Here is a 20081-nt window from a genome sequence, read left to right as displayed (position 1 = left end):
TCCTTTTAACAACACCCAGTAAACGTTTGGGAACTGAGGAGACCAACTTTTGAAGCTTTTCAGGTGGAATTCTTTCCCATTCTTGCTTGATGTACAGCTTAAGTTGTTCAACAGTCCGGGGGTCTCCGTTGTGGTATTTTAGGCTTCATAATGCACCACACATTTCAATGGCAGACAGGTCTGGACTACAGGCAGGCCAGTCTAGTACCTGCACTCTTTTACTATGAAGCCACGCTGTGGCATTGTCTTGCTGAAATAAGCAGGGGCGTCCATGATAACGTTGCTTGGATGGCAACATATGTTGCTCCAAAACCTGTATGTACCTTTCAGCATTAATGGTGCCTTCACAGATGTGTAAGTTACCCATGTCTTGGGCACTAATACACCCCCATACCATCACAGATGCTGGCTTTTCAACTTTGCGCCTGTAACAATCCGGATGGTTCTTTTCCTCTTTGGACGTCCACAGTTTCCAAAAACAATTTGAAATGTGGACTCGTCAGACCAGAGAACACTTTTACACTTTGCATCAGTCCATCTTAGATGAGCTCGGACCCAGCAAAGCCGGCAGCATTTCTGGGTGTTGTTGATAAATGGCTTTCGCTTTGCATAGTACAGTTTTAACTTGCACTTACAGATGTAGCGACCAACTGTAGTTACTGACAGTGGTTTTCTAAAGTGTTCCTGAGCCCATGTGGTGATATCCTTTACACACTGATGTCGCTTTTTGATGCAGTACCGCCTGAGGGATCGAAGGTCCGTAATATCATCGCTTACGTGCAGTGATTTCTCCAGATTCTCTGAACTTTTTGATGACATTACCTAAATCCCTAAATTCCTTGCAATAACTCGTTAACAAATGTTGTTCTTAAACTGTTCAACAATTTGCTCACGCATTTGTTGACAAAGTGGTGACCCTCGCCCCATCCTTGTTTGTGAATGACTGAGCATTTCATGGAAGCTTCTTTTATACCCAATCATGGCACCCACCTGTTCCCAATCAGCCTGTTCACCCGTGGGATGTTCCAAATAAGTGTTTGATGAGCATTCCTCAACTTTCCTCAGTCTTTTTTGCCACTTGTGCCAAGCTTTTTTGGCAACACTAAATTGGCCCTAGTGTGTGAATGTGAGTGTGAATGTTGTCTGTCTATCTGTGTTGGCCCCGCGATGAGGCGGCGACTTGTCCAGGGTGTACACCGCCTTCCGCCCGAATGCAGCTGAGATAGGCTCCAGCACCCCCCGCGACTCCGAAAGGGACAAGCGGTAGAAAATGGATGGATGGATATTGTTATCACAGGAGGCGATATATATATATATATATATGTATATATATATATATATATATATATATATATATATATATATATATATATATATATATATAGCGAAATAGATTTTAGGCCATCCTTGGTTCCCTCTGAGGCGTACTCGCATGTTTTTCAATCTATACTGCTATAACTAATGATTTTGCAATGCAGTCTGCTGAAAATGATGGAAAGTTAAGTTAAAGTTAAAGTACCAATGATTGTTTGGGACCCATCTAGTGGTTAGAGTGTCCGCCCTGAGATCGGTAGGTTGGAGTTCAAATCCCAGCCGAGTCATACCAAAGACTATAAAAATGGGACCCATTACCTCCCTGCTTGGCACTCAGCATCGAGGGTTGGAGTTGGGGGTTAAATCACCAAAATGATTCCCGGGCGCGGCGCCGCTGCTGCCCACTGCTCCCCAAGGGGATGGGACAAATGCAGAGGACAAATTTTACCACATCTAGTGTGTGTGTGACAATCATTGGTACTTTAATCTTTAATCTTTAATTACCTCCCTGCTTGGTACTCAGCATCATGGGTAGGAATTGGGGGTTAAATCACCAAAAATGATTCCCGGGCGCGGCCACCGCTGCTGCTCGCTGCTCCCCTCACCTCCCAGGGGGTGATCAAGGGTGATGGGTCAAATGCAGAGAATAAATTTGCCACGCCTAGTGCGTGTAGCGCCACTCTACATAGTAACTGACGCTGCGGTCAACGTTGCAATTGCCTCCAAAACACGTATTGGGATATTCAACGCTGGATTTTGTCACGTTTCATGTTTCAGGTCAACGGTGGCCATATGAATCCCCTTCCTCCTGCACACTGACTACTCCAAATGCTGTCCGAGTTGACTACATTCCATAGGATTGTTCCTTGAGACGTGACATAAAATACTCGCCGAGGGGGTTTACTCACTTTTTGTACATGCAGCATAAAATGCGGGGGCTTAATAAATGAAAGAGTGAGGGGTTATCTGCAATATGCAGGCAATTATTGTTTTGTCTAATGTTTCCACTTACATCCAGTCCGACTTACATTTTGCAGAGGTTGTGATTTTTCCAATTGCACTTGTAAGCATTTTTTTTTTTTTTTGTGAGGGGTTAGAGGAGGGGATGATTTATCAGCAGCAAGTTTTGCAATCAGTTAAAGGCGACGATAAGCAAGTGCGTGATCTTCTGTTGCACTTCTCTCCATTTGCATGCCATGCGTGTGACGCTCTCGTCCTGATCATCACGTCCTCTAAAGTGGACGAGGTGGGGAGAAACGCGCAGCATTCACTCAGGCCCCTTCTACACTACGGTTATCCAGGGTAAATCCCACCTAACCTTATCCTTGTCCACACACACACAATGGTCGTTTAAGACCCCTTTCCCCCCTCCGTCCACCGGCGCAACATCAATAACATCAACAAAGCTCACCTTTGTGCATTCACGCACAGTATAAAACTTTTGGTGGACAAAATGAGACAAAGAAGGAGCGGAAGATTTTACAGGTCAACAAACTGTTGCGTCACAGTCCACACTATGGTGAGTTCAAGAACCGCCGAAATTAGTAGGACAAAACGACGTTCACCAAATAGTCTCATCAGTGAAGCATATGTAGCGATGTAGTACTCCTTTGCGTTGTGTCTTCCCCCAAAAGACGACACCCGGTCTTTCTTCCGGCTCAAACATAGTTTATTCTGGTGAAAACAATCTTAGTGAGTCTACAATCAGCCTTCTCTATACATTTAAAACCGTCACATGGAAGAGAACAGACTGACTACACACAGGGGGCCTCAGCCTGGAAGTCTGCTGGGACATGTGACGTTCAGTGACCAGGGCCGGCCCGTGGCATAGGCCGTATAGGCCAGGGGTCGGCAACCCGCGGCTCCGGAGCCGCATGCGGCTCTTTGACCACTCTGATGCGGCTCAGCTGCATACTTGCCGACCCGCCTGATTTTCCCAGGAGACTTATGGATCTCAGTGCCTCTCCTAGATAACTCTCAGGGCAAATATAATCCTATTTTCACTCTAATGACTAAATTAAGGGTGTGCCCTAATTGCACTGCAGTAATTGTCCTCTATAGCATTTACAAACAGCGTGCCAGCCCGGCCACATGTTGTATGTAGCTTTTACTTGCACACGTAGGAGACAGCAAAGCATACTTAGTCATCAGCCACACAGCTTACACTGACGGTAGCCGTACCGTATAAAACAACTTTAACACTGTTACGTTACAAATATGCGCCACACTGTGAACCCACACCAAAAAAGAATGAAAAACACATTTCTGGAGGACATCCCACTGTAACACAACATAAACACAACACAACCAATACCCAGAATCCCATGCAGCCCTAACTCTTACGGTCTAGATTATACACCCCCGCTACCACAAAACCCCCCCACACATCAACCCCCCCCCCCCACCCCCCTCCGTGCGCCGTGCGTCGGTTGAGCGGAAGAGTTAGTGCTGCATGGTATTCTGGGTATTTATTGTGTTGTGTTTATGTTGTTACAGTGCAGATGTTCTCCAGAAATGTGTTTGTCATTCTTTTTTGGTGTGGGTTCAAAGTGTGGCGCATATTTAACCGTGTTAAAGTTGTTTTATACGGTACAGCTACCGTCAGTGTAAGCTGTGTGGCTGCTGAGCTAGTACGCCTTGCTGTCACTTACGTGAGCAAGCTGAAGCTGCATTCTACATGTGGCCGAGCAGGTAAACTGTTTGGGCAGGCTGTAGAGGGCACCATAAGCAGTGCCATCACTCCCTGATATTCGGGAGTCTCCCGGAAATAATGAGAGGGTTGGCAAGTATGACGCTATCAAGCGCCATTGATTCAAATCTCAATCTCGCGGGCCGCACTGACATCAATTTTCCATATTAAAGTGCGTGCCGGTGCGTGTGTCTGAGACCCCTGGTTAACATAGCACAAAGCAATTAAAGCTTTATATGCAGTGTTTTTCATTTTAATTTTTTTTTTTTTTTTTGTGGCTCCCATCATTTTCTCTAATTTGTGAAACTTGCCAAAATGGCTCTTTGAGTGGTAAAGGTTGCCGACCCCTGGTATAGGCAAATGCTAAGGGCGCCGTCCATCAGGGGGCGCCACGCCAGTGCCACAAATGTTGGAGAAAAAAAAAAAAAAAAAGTTGGTACTATTATTTCTAAATACAAAAAATAATCCCACGTTAATTAAAATGCAAAGTAAAGCCTATTTAATAGAAATATTATTTGTTACAACATTACATTTTTTTTCCCCCCCCATCTTTTCCATTTTCTATCCTTTTTTTAAAAAAATGCTTCAGGCAGCCACTCGGGCGGGTGCTAAAGAGCCGCGGGTTGCTGACCCCCCCGCATTAGAGATAAGAGCATGACAACTAGAACTTCACATGTAGCTGTGAAAAGAAAATAAACTGACTTATTTGACAAATCAGACTAATTTAGTGCATAGAAACATGTAAAAAAGAAAAAAAAAAAGTGACATGACGTCAGCCTACAAGAATTCCACTTCTAACTAGAGAAAACATGTTGCAACAAATTATAAATGATTTTTATGTTATACACACAAATCAACTACAATTGTAGTCAAAGAACCATTAAAAATAGCTATCAAATAAATTAGAAGTTACTTAGTACTTAAGTACCCTATTTTTCGGACTATAAGTCGCAGTTTTTTTTCATAGTTTGGTCGGGGGTGTGACTTATACTCAGGAGCGACTTATGTGTGAAATTATTAACACATTACCGTAAAATATCAAATAATTGTCAGGCTTGGACGAAGGAAGGGACTCAGATGCAGAGATGGGATTCTAAATAAAGCTTTTATTTTGAAAACTCTTTAAACCTCCCGAGCAGAGTATATTCAAAATACTATGAGTCACAAAAATAGACAGCGAAAAAAGATTCCAAAAAGGGAAAAACCGAAAATCACTCAAAAAGGAGGAAATACAAAAATAAAGACGAATTATAATTTGCACCGTATCTGCTATCAAAAACTTTAACAAAAAACGCTCCAACTGGAGGAAGAAAATAATGACTATAAAAATAACTACCCTAATCTTATTCTAATAAATGTAAACAAAAAAATCACTCAAAAACTTTTGAGGAAGGAAGATCATAAGCAAAACATCATAACTCACCACTGCGGTTGAAAAAAGGCTAGATAACAAAAGTCGCTCTGAGGGAGGAGAAAAAGTTAACTCCAAATTACAGCGTGGGAAATACTGGATACCAGGAAGTAGACGTGGGACGACGCAAGGCATGGACATGAACATGGAAGCTAGACAGGCACGAAAGCTCGAGACAATCTGGCACAGAACAAGGGGAGGCATGGGCTTATATGGAACATGAGGGTAATGGGAAACAGGTGGAAACAATCAAGGGTCAGGGATGACGTCCGACTGGTGACACAAGAGGAAGGACCCGTGATCTGAAACAAGAGGAGTTGCTTTTCAAAATAAAACATGCAAATCACAAGACAGAAAAAAACCTAGACAAGTCTTCCCTCACCGCGGTGTGACAATAATATTATTTAGCTCATTCACGTAAGAGACTAGACGTATAAGATTTCATGGGATTTAGCGATTAGGAGTGACAGATTGTTTGGTAAACGTATAGCATGTTCTATATGTTATAGTTATTTGAATGACTCTTACCATAATATGTTACGTTAACATACCCGGCACGTCCTCAGTTGGTTATTTATGCGTCATATAACGTACACTTATTCAGCCTGTTGTTCACTATTCTTTATTTATTTTAAATTGCCTTTCAAATGTCTATTCTTGGTGTTGGCTTTTATCAAATACATTTCCCCCCAAAAATGCGACTTATACTCCAGTGCGACTTATATATGTTTTTTTCCTTCTTTATTATGCATTTTCGGCCGGTGCGATTTATACTCCGGAGCGATTTATACTCCGAAATTTACGGTAGTTTTGTTTTTTTCACGGATTAAGGGCTATATAAATAAACTTTGGGGTACTCTACCCCCCTGTGCCTGCAGGAAACTAAACCTGTGACCAGGACAACATCTCCGCACAGTCAAGCAGATCAATGAGCATGAACTGGAGTTCCTCACGTTGATTGGACGGAGTGCTGCAGCTCTATGGTGCGTTCAGGAACCATTCACATGTTTGTGTTGTGTTGCAGGCCTTCTGCCGTTGGAATCCATCAATCTGCAGGTGGTCTGGCTGCAACTAGCTGTAAAAAAAACAAAAAAAAACTAAAATTTGCTGTTCCGGTAGGAATTGCGTGTGAATGCCCGATGTGCGTGAGTCGCCGAACCGCCGATACGCGTTAGTGGAACCAAAATGCTTGAATGTCCAGGGTGAGTGGAGTGTGTGGATGTTGGAACGGTTCGAATCGGTTGAGAAATGTGTAACATGGACATGTTTGTATATTGCCGTTCATTTAAAATTAAGGGAAATTCCTGGTAATTCCGGGTAATCCGGGAATCTTCGGAACCAGGAAATATGCTATCTTGAATGCCCAGGGTGAGTGGAGTGTGTGGATGTGGGAACGGTTCAAATCGGATGACAAATGTGGGATATGTAGAAGTTTGTATATTTCCTGTTTATTGTCAATGGGGGAAAACCAGGAATTTTGGAAAAGGGAAAACATGTTTTGCGTTCGATATATGGGAGGAGTAGTGTGGGTGGATGGTTGAAAGTTCAGAATCGAGTTTAAAAAAAATGCCAACTATGATTATGTCCATTCATTTGAATGGGAATTTCCCGGAAATTTGGGAAATTCTTTGAAAATATTGATACTATTGATACTAGCACAATTGTCCTAGATGATATGAATGGGTTGGTGTTGGAATTTTTCGAATCGGTTTAAAAATGTTGACGTAGTAACAGTTTGAATTAAGAATTGGTATTTCGGAATTCCTGGAATTTCAGGAAAACTGGGAATTCGTACAAAAAAATAATACTAACTTTAGTTCTCCCAACTAAGAGGAATGTTTTGAAGGGGGAATGGTCAAAAACAGTTGAAAATGTTGGACTGTGAAAACTTCCCAGGAAGAGGTTAAAATAGTGCTTTGGAAGACCGGGTATTCAGGAATTCCTGGAATTTTTCTTGAAAAATGGTAGTGATTTTTATGTTTTGGTGTTGGAATTTGAAAATATTGACACTAGCACAATTGTCCTAGATGATATTAATGTGTTGGTGTTGGAATTATTTGGCACGGTTAAAAAATGTTAACGTAGTAACAGTTTGAATTAAGAATTGGTCATTCGGAATTCCTGGAATTTCGGGAAAACTGGGAATTCGTACAAAAAAAAATACTAACTTTTGTTCTCCCAACTAAGAGGAATGGTCAAAAACAGTTGAAAAATGTGGACTGTGAAATCGTCCCAGGAAGAGGTGAAAATAGTGCTTTGGGAAACCGGGTATTCAGGAATTCCTGGAATTTTACTTGAAAAATGGTAGCGATTTTTATGTTTAGGTGTTGGAATTTGAAAATATTGATACTAGCACAATTGTCCTAGATGATATGAATGGGTTGGTGTTGGAATCATTTGGCACGGTTAAAAAATGTTGACCTAGTAACAGTTTGAATTAAAAATTGGTATTTCGGAATTCCTGGAATTTGGGGAAAACTGGGAATTCTTTTTAAAAAAAACACTAACTTTTGTTCTCCCAACTAAGAGGAATGGTCAAAAACAGTTGAAAATGTGGACTGTGAAAACTTCCCAGGAAGAGGTTAAAATAGTGCTTTGGAAAACCGGGTATTCAGGAATTCCTGGAATTTTTCTTGAAAAATGGTGGTGATTTTTATGTTTTGGTGTTGGAATTTTAAAATATTTATAATAGCACAATTGTCCTAGATGACATGAATGGGTTGGTGTTGGAATTTTTCGAATCGGTTTTAAAATGTTGACGTAGTAACAGTTTGAATTAAGAATTGGTATTTCGAAATTCCTGGAATTTCAGGAAAACTGGGAATTCGTACAAAAAATAATACTAACTTTAGTTCTCCCAACTGAGAGGAATGTTTTGAAGGGGGAATGGTCAAAAACAGTTGAAAAATTTGGACAATAAAAACTTCCCAAGAAGAGGTTAAAATAGTGCTTTGGAAAACCGGGTATTCAGGAATTCCTGGAATTTTTCTTGAAAAATGGTAGTGATTTTTAAGTTTTGGGGTTGGAATTTGAAAATATAGATACTAGCACAATTGTCCTAGATTTTATGAATGGGTTGGTGTTGGAATTATTTGGCATGGTTAAAAAATGTTGACGTAGTAACTGTTTGAATTAAGAATTGGTATTTCGGAATTCCTGGAATTTGGGGAAAACTGGGAATTCGTACAAAAAAAAATACTAACTTTTGTTCTCCCAACTAAGAGGAATGGTCAAAAACAGTTGAAAAATGTGGACTGTGAAAACTTCCCAGGAAGAGGTGAAAATAGTGCTTTGGAAAACCGGGTATTCAGGAATTCCTGGAATTTTTCTTAAAAAATGGTAGTGATTTTTAAGTTTTGGTGTTGGAATTTGAAAATATTGATACTAGCACAATTGTCCTAGATTTTATGAATGGGTTGGTGTTGGAATTATTTGGCACGGTTAAAAAATGTTGACCTAGTAACAGTTTGAATTAAAAATTGGTATTTCGGAATTCCTGGAATTTCGGGAAAACTGGGAATTTGACCAAAAAAATATATATATATAACTTTTGTTTTTCCAACTAAGATTAATGGTCAAAAAAAGTTGAAAAATGGGGACTGTGAAAACTTCCCAGGAAGAGGTTAAAATAGTGCTTTGGAAAACCAGGTATTGAGGAATTCCTGGAATTTTCCTTGAAAAATGGTAGTGGTTTTTATGTTTTGGTGTTGGAATTTGAAAATATTGATACTAGCACAATTGTTCTAGATTTTATGAATGGGTTGGTGTTGGAATTATTTGGCACAGTTAAAAAATGTTGACCTAGTAACAGTTTGAATTAAAAATTGGTATTTCGGAATTCCTGGAATTTCGGGAAAACTGGGAATTTGTACAAAAAAAATATATATATATAACTTTTGTTTTTCCAACTAAGATTAATGGTCAAAAACAGTTGAAAAATGGGGACTGTGAAAACTTCCCTGGAAGAGGTTAAAATAGTGCTTTGGAAAACCAGGTATTGAGGAATTCCTGGAATTTTCCTTGAAAAATGGTAGTGATTTTTAAGTTTTGGTGTTGGAATTTGAAAATATTGATACTAGCACAATTGTCCTAGATTTTATAAATGGGTTGGTGTTGGAATTATTTGGCACGGTTAAAAAATGTTGACCTAGTAACAGTTTGAATTAAACATTGGTATTTCGGAATTCCTGGAATTTGGGGAAAACTGGGAATTATTTTTAAAAAAAACACTAACTTTTGTTCTCCCAACTAAGAGGAATGGTCAAAAACAGTTGAAAATGTGGACTGTGAAAACTTCCCAGGAAGAGGTTAAAGTAGTGCTTTGGAAAGTTTGAATTAAGAATTGGTATTTCGAAATTCCTGGAATTTCAGGAAAACTGGGAATTCGTACAAAAAATAATACTAACTTTAGTTCTCCCAACTAAGAGGAATGTTTTGAAGGGGGAATGGTCAAAAACACTTGAAAAATTTGGACAATAAAAACTTCCCAAGAAGAGGTTAAAATAGTGCTTTGGAAAACCGGGTATTCAGGAATTCCTGGAATTTTTCTTGAGAAATGGTAGTGATTTTTAAGTTTTGGGGTTGGAATTTGAAAATATAGATACTAGCACAATTGTCCTAGATTTTATGAATGGGTTGGTGTTGGAATTATTTGGCATGGTTAAAAAATGTTGACGTAGTAACTGTTTGAATTAAGAATTGGTATTTCGGAATTCCTAGAATTTGGGGAAAACTGGGAATTCGTACAAAAAAAATACTAACTTTTGTTCTCCCAACTAAGAGGAATGGTCAAAAACAGTTGAAAAATGTGGACTGTGAAAACTTCCCAGGAAGAGGTGAAAATAGTGCTTTGGAAAACCGGGTATTCAGGAATTCCTGGAATTGTTCTTGAAAAATGGTAGTGATTTTTAAGTTTTGGTGTTGGAATTTGAAAATATTGATACTAGCACAATTGTCCTAGATTTTATGAATGGGTTGGTGTTGGAATTATTTGGCACGGTTAAAAAATGTTGACCTAGTAACAGTTTGAGTTAAAAATTGGTATTTCGGAATTCCTGGAATTTGGGGAAAACTGGGAATTCTTTTTAAAAAAAAATACTAACTTTTGTTCTCCCAACTAAGAGGAATGGTCAAAAACAGTTGAAAAATGTGGACTGTGAAAACTTCCCAGGAAGAGGTGAAAATAGTGCTTTGGAAAACCGGGTATTCAGGAATTCCTGGAATTTTTCTTGAAAATGGTGGTGATTTTTATGTTTTGGTGTTGGAATTTGAAAATATTGATACTAGCACAATTGCCCTGGATGATATTAATGTGTTGGTGTTGGAAGTATTTGGCACGGTTAAAAAATGTTGACGTAGTAACAGTTTGAATTAAAAATTTGTATTTCGGAATTTCGGGAAAACTGGGAATTCGTACAAAAAAAAATACTAACTTTTGTTCTCCAAACTAAGAGGAATGGTCAAAAACAGTTGAAAAATGTGGACTGTGAAAACTTCCCAGGAAGAGGTGAAAATAGTGCTTTGGAAAACCGGGTATTCAGGAATTCCTGGAATTTTTCTTGAAAAATGGTAGTGATTTTTAAGTTTTGGTGTTGGAATTTGAAAATATTGATACTAGAACAATTGTCCTAGATTTTATAAATGGGTTGGTGTTGGAATTATTTGGCACGGTTAAAAAATGTTGACCTAGTAACAGTTTGAATTAAAAATTGGTATTTCGGAATTCCTGGAATTTCGGGAAAACTGGGAATTTGTACAAAAAAAATATATATATATAACTTTTGTTTTTCCAACTAAGAGGAATGGTCAAAAACAGTTGAAAAATGTGGACTGTGAAAACTTCCCAGGAAGAGGTTAAAATAGTGCTTTGGAAAACCAGGTATTGAGGAATTCCTGGAATTTTCCTTGAAAAATGGTAGTGGTTTTTATGTTTTGGTGTTGGAATTTGAAAATATTGATACTAGCACAATTGTCCTAGATTTTATTAATGGGTTGGTGTTAGAATTATTTGGCACGGTTAAAAAATGTTGCCCTAATAACAGTTTGCATTAAAAATTGGTATTTCGGAATTCCTGGAATTTGGGGAAAATTGGGAATTCTTTTAAAAAAAATACTAACTTTTGTTCTCCCAACTAAGAGGAATGGTCAAAAACAGTTGAAAAATGTGGACTCTGAAAACTTCCCAGGAAGAGGTTAAAGTAGTGCTTTGGAAAAACGGGTATTTTTACTTGAAAAATGGTAGAGAGGGTGAACGGTTCGAATCGGGTGAGAATTGTGGGAGTTGTGCAAGTTGGAAAATTGGCCCATTCATTTTCAATGGGCAAAACGACCCGGAAAACCGTGAATTCTGGGTAATCTGTTTATTTAACTATTTTGGCGAGCACATGGTTCTCGGTGAGCACATGGTTCTTGGTGGAACCGAACGTTTTGATACTCGAACGGTTCAGGTCGGGTGAGAATTTTGGGCTGTGTCTCCATTAACAGTCTGGTTCAAAACAAACCCTTCCTGCAGTCTTCACTGTGAGAGTAAGAAGGAGTGAGAAAAGGTTTAATGATCAGTAGCTGCTGTTACGTACCTCCAGTCGTCCGTCACGTCTCATCACCTCCAGGTCGCTTTGAAGGCTCGCCTGGGGCCCACGTCAGCCGCGAGGACGAGACAACATCTCGGCCGTTGATCACTTCCTCTGACAAGTCACAGCTGGAAACGCGTTGGCTCTCGACAGGAAGATTTTATGTGTAATGTCTTCTTAACTCCTTTTTGTGCTTTTATTGCACTGGCACTACTTTTAGTGGTCAGGGTTTTAGTCTTTGAATCACTTGCACTGTAATGATAGCAAAGATTTGAAAATGTTCAAAATGCAGTAAAATTATTATTTATTTTTTTAAAAAAATTAAATAACAATTTTATTTTTAGGCCCTTTAAAAAAAAGCGTACATTTTCACACTTTTTACTAATGTTGATTTTTTAAACTTATTTTTTTTAACAAACTTGAATTTAATTAAAATGTTTAAGCCCTTTAAAAATGTGAACCTTTTCACACTTTTTTTCTATTGATGTCTACTTTTATATATATTTTTTTCCAAATTAAATTTTAATTTTGAGGCCACACTTTAATTTATTTTTTATTTTATGCCCCCTAAAAGGCAAACATTTTCACTGTTTTTCTTAATGTAGATTTTTATAACTTTTTTTTTTTTTAACAAACTTGAATTTAATTGTAATTTTGAGCCCCCCCACCCCCCCCTACCCCCCCCCCCCCAAAAATAAATAATTTTACATTTTCACTTTTTTTTTAATTGATGGTGATTTTTCTACCTTTTTTTTTTTTTAACAAATTTGAATGCAATTTTAAATTTGATGGCCCCGCCCCCGAAACCACTATTATTTTCAAACTTTTTAAAGATTTTTTTTTTTAACAATCTTGAATTGAATTCTTATTTTTTGGCCCCCTAAAAAAAGCAAACATTTTCATACTTTCTTAATGTCGATGTGTGTGTGTGTGTGTGTGTGTGTGTGTGTATGTATATATATATATATATATATATATATATATATATATATATATATATATATATATATATATATATATATATATATATATATATATATACACATTTTCACACTTTTTATTGATTCTAATTTTTATACCTTTTTTTTTTTAACAAACTTGAACGTAATTTTTATTTTTAGGCCCTTTAAAAAAAGCAAACACTTTTTTATTGATGTCGATTGTCATACTTTTTTTTCCAAACTTGAATTTCATTTGAATTTTGAGTTAATATTTACTATTGGGGCCACTTTGAAAAACACATGTGTAAAACTACTATGATATAATTGTACAAAATTGTTTGATTAATAGTCATACTAACAGCCAAAATAAGTTTATTTACGAGTATTGAAATGTAATGTTACAAGAATAAAAAGGGGATTTAAACATATATACTTGTTAAACTTACCTTTATGTTCTATATTATACCCTCCCAATTTTAGTAATAGCGAGATTTATTTATGGGGAAAAATACTAATAATAATAATAGTATATATTTTTTTTACAGTATGAGATTTACAGCATTCAAAATAAACATCCTGTCAGCATTAGAGCCACTTGAACTCCTATTATCATTTATTAACTAATAATCTAGAAATAATATTTTATCACAGTATTTATTTATTATTTAAATTTTACATTTTAAGCTAAAAAAAATATACATTTATGACTCTTATGATATACATAACAATATATACATATTAATACAAATATATGCATTCATATTACTATTTATATACAATTTTTTAAATTATTTTAACATTAATTTGTTGTCCTAAAAAATACTACTTTATGACTATTAGAGTGTTAGGATTATTAGATAACAATATATACATATTAATAAAAAAACATAACATATGTTATTACTAATGACTATTCATAGACAAAATAAATGTATTATTTTAACATGAAATTTTTAACCTAAAAAGTACATCTTTATGATTCTAATTATTAGATATTAAATAACAATGTATCCAATATTTATTTATTTTAACATTTGGTTGTTGTCCTAAACAACACAACTTTATGACTTTTATTAAACACTAAGTAACAATACATACATATTGATACAAAAATATATATTATTAAAAGAATAAATACATATATTATTTAACATGACATTTTCATCCTAAAAACTTTACTAGTTATTATATATTAAAAAAACAATAATTATTATCTATATACAATATTTATCAATTTATTATTAGCTTTTTATCCTACAAAATACACATTATTGACTTTTGTTATATTTCAAATAGCAACATTTGCATCCTAATAAAACAATATATATTATTATTAATTACTAATTATCTTCAATAATAATTATTTTAACATTAGATGTTTATTCCAATTAAACATTCAATGTATTCATTCAAATACTTTATGTATTATTATTAACTATTTATACACAATATTATTTTAAAAATACATATTCATACTATAAAATAGAACTTTCTGACTCTTATTATATATTTAAAAAACAACAAATTAATACAAGTAATACATATTTTATGTTTGTAAGTTTATATAAATAAAATGTTTGCATTTATTATTTCAACATCAGGTTTTGTCTTAAAAAGAGTTTATTCTAGTAACATAAAATATGGTGGTTTTTTTTGTGTATGTGTGACCCTGATGTTTATTTGTACCCGAGCGTGAAATACATTCAAACCATCACCGGATTAACTTCATCCAAAGACGTTTTATGAAACTAATCAAAGTTCTTCCACTGTCACGTTTTGCCGGGGCAGCGTCCTTCCAGAATGTCTGCTGGTGAGGGCAATAGCCAATGGAAGCTTGCTTTTATTGTGGCGTTGCTAGGCTACCAGACCTTGCTCTTTGGACCAGTGATGAGATTCACGCTTGACACTTGAATGCATGTCGGCGTTCCTCTCCAGGCCCACTCGGGAGCTTCATAAGGGCGACTAATCTAATGAGGGAGGATGCCGACAGCAGCAGATATTGGATGTGTGCAGCGGGGCTGATATAGAATGTTCTCCTTCAAGGTGAAATGACATGTTTTCTCTGGTCCGCACCAAATTAATCTCCACTTTCATGCCTTCTGAGTATTTCTCCCCCCCCTATCAACGCACTTTCTAAACTATCTGCTACGTCCCACAGTATGTGTGGGAACATGCTGTCAATCACAACGTTATTGTTGTAAATAATAATGGTACGAGTCGTGTTGTACCGAGCAACCAGGACAGGGACACGTACTGCTGTTCCATTTCCTGTTCTATGGTCTTCGTCATACTTTTGCAGCTTATACATCACCTCACTGAGATGTTCCCATGTTTTATTTCAGTAATGGTATTTGTAATCTAACAATACTATTGTATTATTTTATTTAGCATGGATTTATTTAGTATCTGTTATTTTGTTTTGGCAATAATTTATGGATTCATATTTATTTAGGTTTATTTTGCTTGAGTTTTGCAATTTTTTCAGTATTATATTTATTATAATATAGTTAAAGTAGTTAAATTATTCAGTATTATATTTATTATAATATAGTTAATAATACTAATAATACTAAAAACCTATGTAGGATTTTATTATTAGTGGGAATTTTAGTAGTTATTATTATTTAATAAATATTTGCATTAATAATGCATTATTAATTATGTCATTGAACAAATACATTAAGTGTATATTATCAGTGTCATTACCACTATTTTATATTTTGTTGAATTTATATTTGAAAACTGTATATTTTTGTACAGTTTACTGCTGTTCCATTTCCTGTTCTATGGTCTTCGTCATACTTTTGCAGCTTATACATCACCTCACTGAGATGTTCCCATGTTTTATTTCAGTACTGGTATTTGTAATCTAACAATACTATTGTATTATTTTATTTAGCATGGATTTATTTAGTATCTGTTATTTTGTTTTGGCAATAATTTATGGATTCATATTTATTTAGGCTTATATTGCTTGAGTTTTGCAATATTATACGTATTATATTTATTATAATATAGTTAAAATAGTTAAATTATTCAGTATTATATTTATTATAATATAGTTAATAATACTAATAATACTAAAAACCTATGTAGGATTTTATTATTAGTGGGAATTTTAGTAGTTATTATTATTTAATAAATATTTGCATTAATGATGCATTATTAATTATGTCATTGAACAAATACATAACGTGTATATTATCAGTGTCATTACCACTATTTTATATTTAGTTGAGTTTATATTTGAAAACTACATTTTTGTAAAAAAAAAAAGGCCTTTTTATTTTTATGGAATTTTGTAACATTCAAGTTGAACAGACGAGTAATTTCAATGCTTCAGTGACATAAAGTACAAAACCCAAGACCAGTGAAGTTGGCACGTTGTGTAAATCGCAAATAAAAACAGAATACAATTAATTGCAAATTCTTTTCAACTTATATTCAATTGAATAGACTACAAAGACAAGATATTTAACTTTCAAACTGGAAACTTTGTTATTTTTTGAAAATATTAGCTCATTTGGAATTTGATGCCTGCAACATGTTTCAAAAAAGCTGGCACAAGTGGCAAAAAAGACTGAGCAAGTTGAGGAATGCTCATCAAACACTTATTTGGAACATCCCACAGGTGAACAGGCTAATTGGGAACAGGTGGGTGCCATGATTGGGTATAAAAGCAGCTTCCATGAAATGCTCAGTCATTCCCAAACACGGACGGGGCGAGGGTCACCACTTTGTCAACAAATGCGTGAGCAAATTGTTGAACAGTTTAAGAACAACATTTCTCAACCAGCTATTGCAAGGAATTTAGGGATTTCACCATCTACGGTCTGTAATATCATCAAAAGGTTCAGAGAATCTGGAGAAATCACTGCAGTAAGCGATGATATTACGGACTTTCGATCCCTCAGGCGGTACTGCATACAAAAGCGATATCAGTGTGTAAAGGATATCACCACATGGGCTCAGGAACACTTCAGAAAACCACTGTCAGTAACTACAGTTGATCGCTACATCTGTAAGTGCAAGTTAAAACTCTACTATGCAAAGCCAAAGCCATTTATCAACAACACCCAGAAACGCCGCCGTGTTCGCTGAGCCCGAGCTCATCGAAGATGGACTGATGCAAAGTGTAAAAGTGTTCTGTGGTCTGACGAGTCCACATTTCAAATTGTTTTGGGAAACCGTGGACGTTGTGTCCTCTGGACCAAAGAGGAAAAGAACCATCCGGATTGTTATCGGTGCAAAGTTCAAAAGCCAGCATCTGTGATGGTATGGGGGTGTATTAGTGCCCAACTTACACATCTGTGAAGGCACCATTCATGCTGAAAGGTACATAGAGGTTTTGGAGCAACATATGTTGCCATCCAAGCAACATTATAATGGACGCCCCTGCTTATTTCAGCAAGCCACGTGTTACAACAGCGTGGCTTCATAGTAAAAGAGTGCGGGTACTAGACTGGCCTGCCTGTAGTCCAGACCTGTCTCCCATTGAAAATGTGTGGCGCATTATGAAGCCTAAAATACCACAACGGAGACCCCCGGACTGTTGAACAACTTAAAGGCCTACTGAAATGATTTTTTTTTATTTAAACGGGAATAGCAGATCCATTCTATGTGTCATACTTGATCATTTCGCGATATTGCCATATTTTTGCTGAAAGGATTTAGTAGAGAAAATCGACGATAAAGTTCGCAACTTTTGCTCGCTGATAAAAAAAAGCCTTACCTGTACCGGAAGTAGCGTGACATCACAGGAGCTAGTATTCCTCACAATTCCCCGTTGTTTACAATGGAGCGAGAGAGATTCGGACCGAGAAAGTGACGATTACCCCATTAATTTGAGCGAGGATGAAAGATTCGTAGATGAGGAACGTTACAGTGAAGGACTTGAGAGGCAGTGATGGACGTATCTTTTTTCGCTCTGACCGTAACTTAGGTACAAGCTGGCTCATTGGATTCCACACTCTCTCCTTTTTCTATTGTGAATCACGGATTTGTATTTTAAACCACCTCGGATACTATATCCTCTTGAAAATGAGAGTCGAGAACGCGAAATGGACATTTAAAGTGACTTTTATCTCCAAGACAATACATCGGTGACACACTTAGCTACTGAGCTAACGTGATAGCATCGTTCTCAAATAAAGATAGAAACAAAATAAATAAACCCCTGACTGGAAGGATAGACAGAAAATCAACAATAATATAAAACCATGTACATGTAACTACACGGTTAAAAATTCTCAGCCTGGTAAGGCTAAACTATGCTGTTGCTAACAACGCTAAGGCTAATTTAGCAACTTAGCAACCGGACCTCACAGAACTATGTACTCTCTCTTTTTTCTATTGTGTATCACGGATTTGTATTTTAAACCACCTCGGATACTATATCGTCTTGAAAATGAGAGTCGATCACGCGAAATGGACATTTAAAGTGACTTTTATCTGCAAGACAATACATCGGTGACACACTTAGCTACTGAGCTAACGTGATAGCATCGTTCTCAAATGAAGATAGAAACAAAATAAATAAACCCCTGACTGGAAGGATAGACAGAAGAGCAACAATACTATTAAACCATGTACATGTAACTACACGGTTAAAAATTCTCAGCCTGGTAAGGCTTAACAATGCTGTTGCTAACGACGCTAAGGCTAATTTAGCAACTTAGCAACCGGACCTCACAGAACTATGATAAAACATTAGCGCTCCACCTACGCCAGCCAGCCCTCATCTTCCCATCAACAGCCGTGCTCACCTGCGTTCCAGCGATCAACGGCGCGATGAAGGACTTCATCCGTGGGTTTGGCGGCAAGCATCAGCTAGGCGTCTTCTATCAGTCCTTGTTGTGTTGCTGAAAGTATTGTACTTAGCCGCTAAGACACCGATCGATCCCACCTACAACGTTCTTCTTTGCAGCCTCCATTGTTCATTAAACAAATTTCAAAAGATTCACCAACACAGATGTCCAGAATACTGTGGAATTTTGTCGAAGAAAACAGAGCTTTGTGTATTGTGTCCAATAGGGCCCAAACACTTCCGTGCATTTTATGACGTCACGCGCATAAATCATATCCAAAGGAGTTTTTCAACCGGAAGTGTGGCGGGAATTTTAAAATTGCACTTTATATGTTAACCCGGCCGTATTGGCATGTGTTTCAATGTTAAGATTTCATCATTGATATATAAACTATCAGACTGCGTGGTCGGTAGTAGTGGCTTTCAGTAGGCCTTTAAGCTGTACATCAAGCAAGAATGGGAAAGAATTCCACCTGAAAAGCTTCAAAAATTGGTCTCCTCAGTTCCCAAACGTTTACTGAGTGTTGTTAAAAGGAAAGGCCACGTAACACAGTGGTAAACATGCCCCTGTGACAACTTTTTTGCAATGTGTTGCTGCCATGAAATTCTAAAATAATGATTATTTGTAAAAAAAAAAAACGATTCAATTTCTCAGTTCCAACATTAAATATCATGTCTTTGCAGTCTATTCAATTGGATATAAGTTGAAAAGGATTTGCAAATAATTGTATTCTGTTTTTATTTACCATTTACACAACGTACCAACTTCTCTGGTTTTGGGTTTTGTATATGATGCATAAGTAATACATGCAAAAACCCCAAAATCTACAACAAATTGTCATAATTAGTTCAGCAAGAACGTGCAAATAAATGACCAACTTGGATGGTAATGTTTGATATGCAAAATATTCCCCAAAATAATATTGAGCTATGAAAAATGTTAAATATAAGTCTGGGGTGGGAGGGTTACCAATGTTTTTAACGAGATGTAAATTGCCTTAATTTAAGAGTGGAGTACGCAACTTGATGTCACAGGTCTTACAAATAGCTCAGACATTGGAAAAGCAATTTGCGGAGAGCAAAAAAAATTAAATAAAAATTAATTTGATAGGGAAATCATAATACAGGTACTGAAAAAACAGACACTTTTTCAGGCACCCCCCCCCCCCAAAAAAAATAAAAAATAAAAAAATAAATAAAATTACAAAAAAAAAATACAAGTAAAATAATAATAATAACACCCCCTCCCACTCCCTGTCCTACATTTCAGAGACAGTGGGTAGCAATATACTGCCTTCCTCTTCACCACAAGCAGATAGAGAATCAAACGAACTGACTAAAAGGGAAAAAA

The 20081-nt window shown here is 36.6% G+C and overlaps 1 long non-coding RNA gene across 2 annotated transcripts in view; it reads right to left on the bottom strand.

Annotated features, from left to right (window-relative positions):
* Positions 1-5045: 5045 nt before the first annotated feature.
* The window catches only part of LOC133645125 (uncharacterized), a 90920-nt gene continuing 75884 nt past the window's right edge, over positions 5046-20081 (bottom strand). For both annotated transcript variants that reach the window (XR_009824908.1, XR_009824909.1), the window contains exons 2-4: positions 11990-12235; positions 6368-6489; positions 5046-5716 (exon numbers count right to left, since the gene is read on the bottom strand). This is a non-coding gene — a long non-coding RNA (uncharacterized LOC133645125). The remainder of the gene's footprint in view (positions 5717-6367; positions 6490-11989; positions 12236-20081) is intronic.

The sequence above is a fragment of the Entelurus aequoreus genome, linkage group LG28 (assembly GCF_033978785.1).
Source record: "Entelurus aequoreus isolate RoL-2023_Sb linkage group LG28, RoL_Eaeq_v1.1, whole genome shotgun sequence".
Lineage (NCBI taxonomy): Eukaryota > Metazoa > Chordata > Actinopteri > Syngnathiformes > Syngnathidae > Entelurus > Entelurus aequoreus.
The sequence above is the reverse complement of the archived record's forward strand: the minus strand, read 5'-3'. Positions and strand labels throughout refer to the sequence as shown.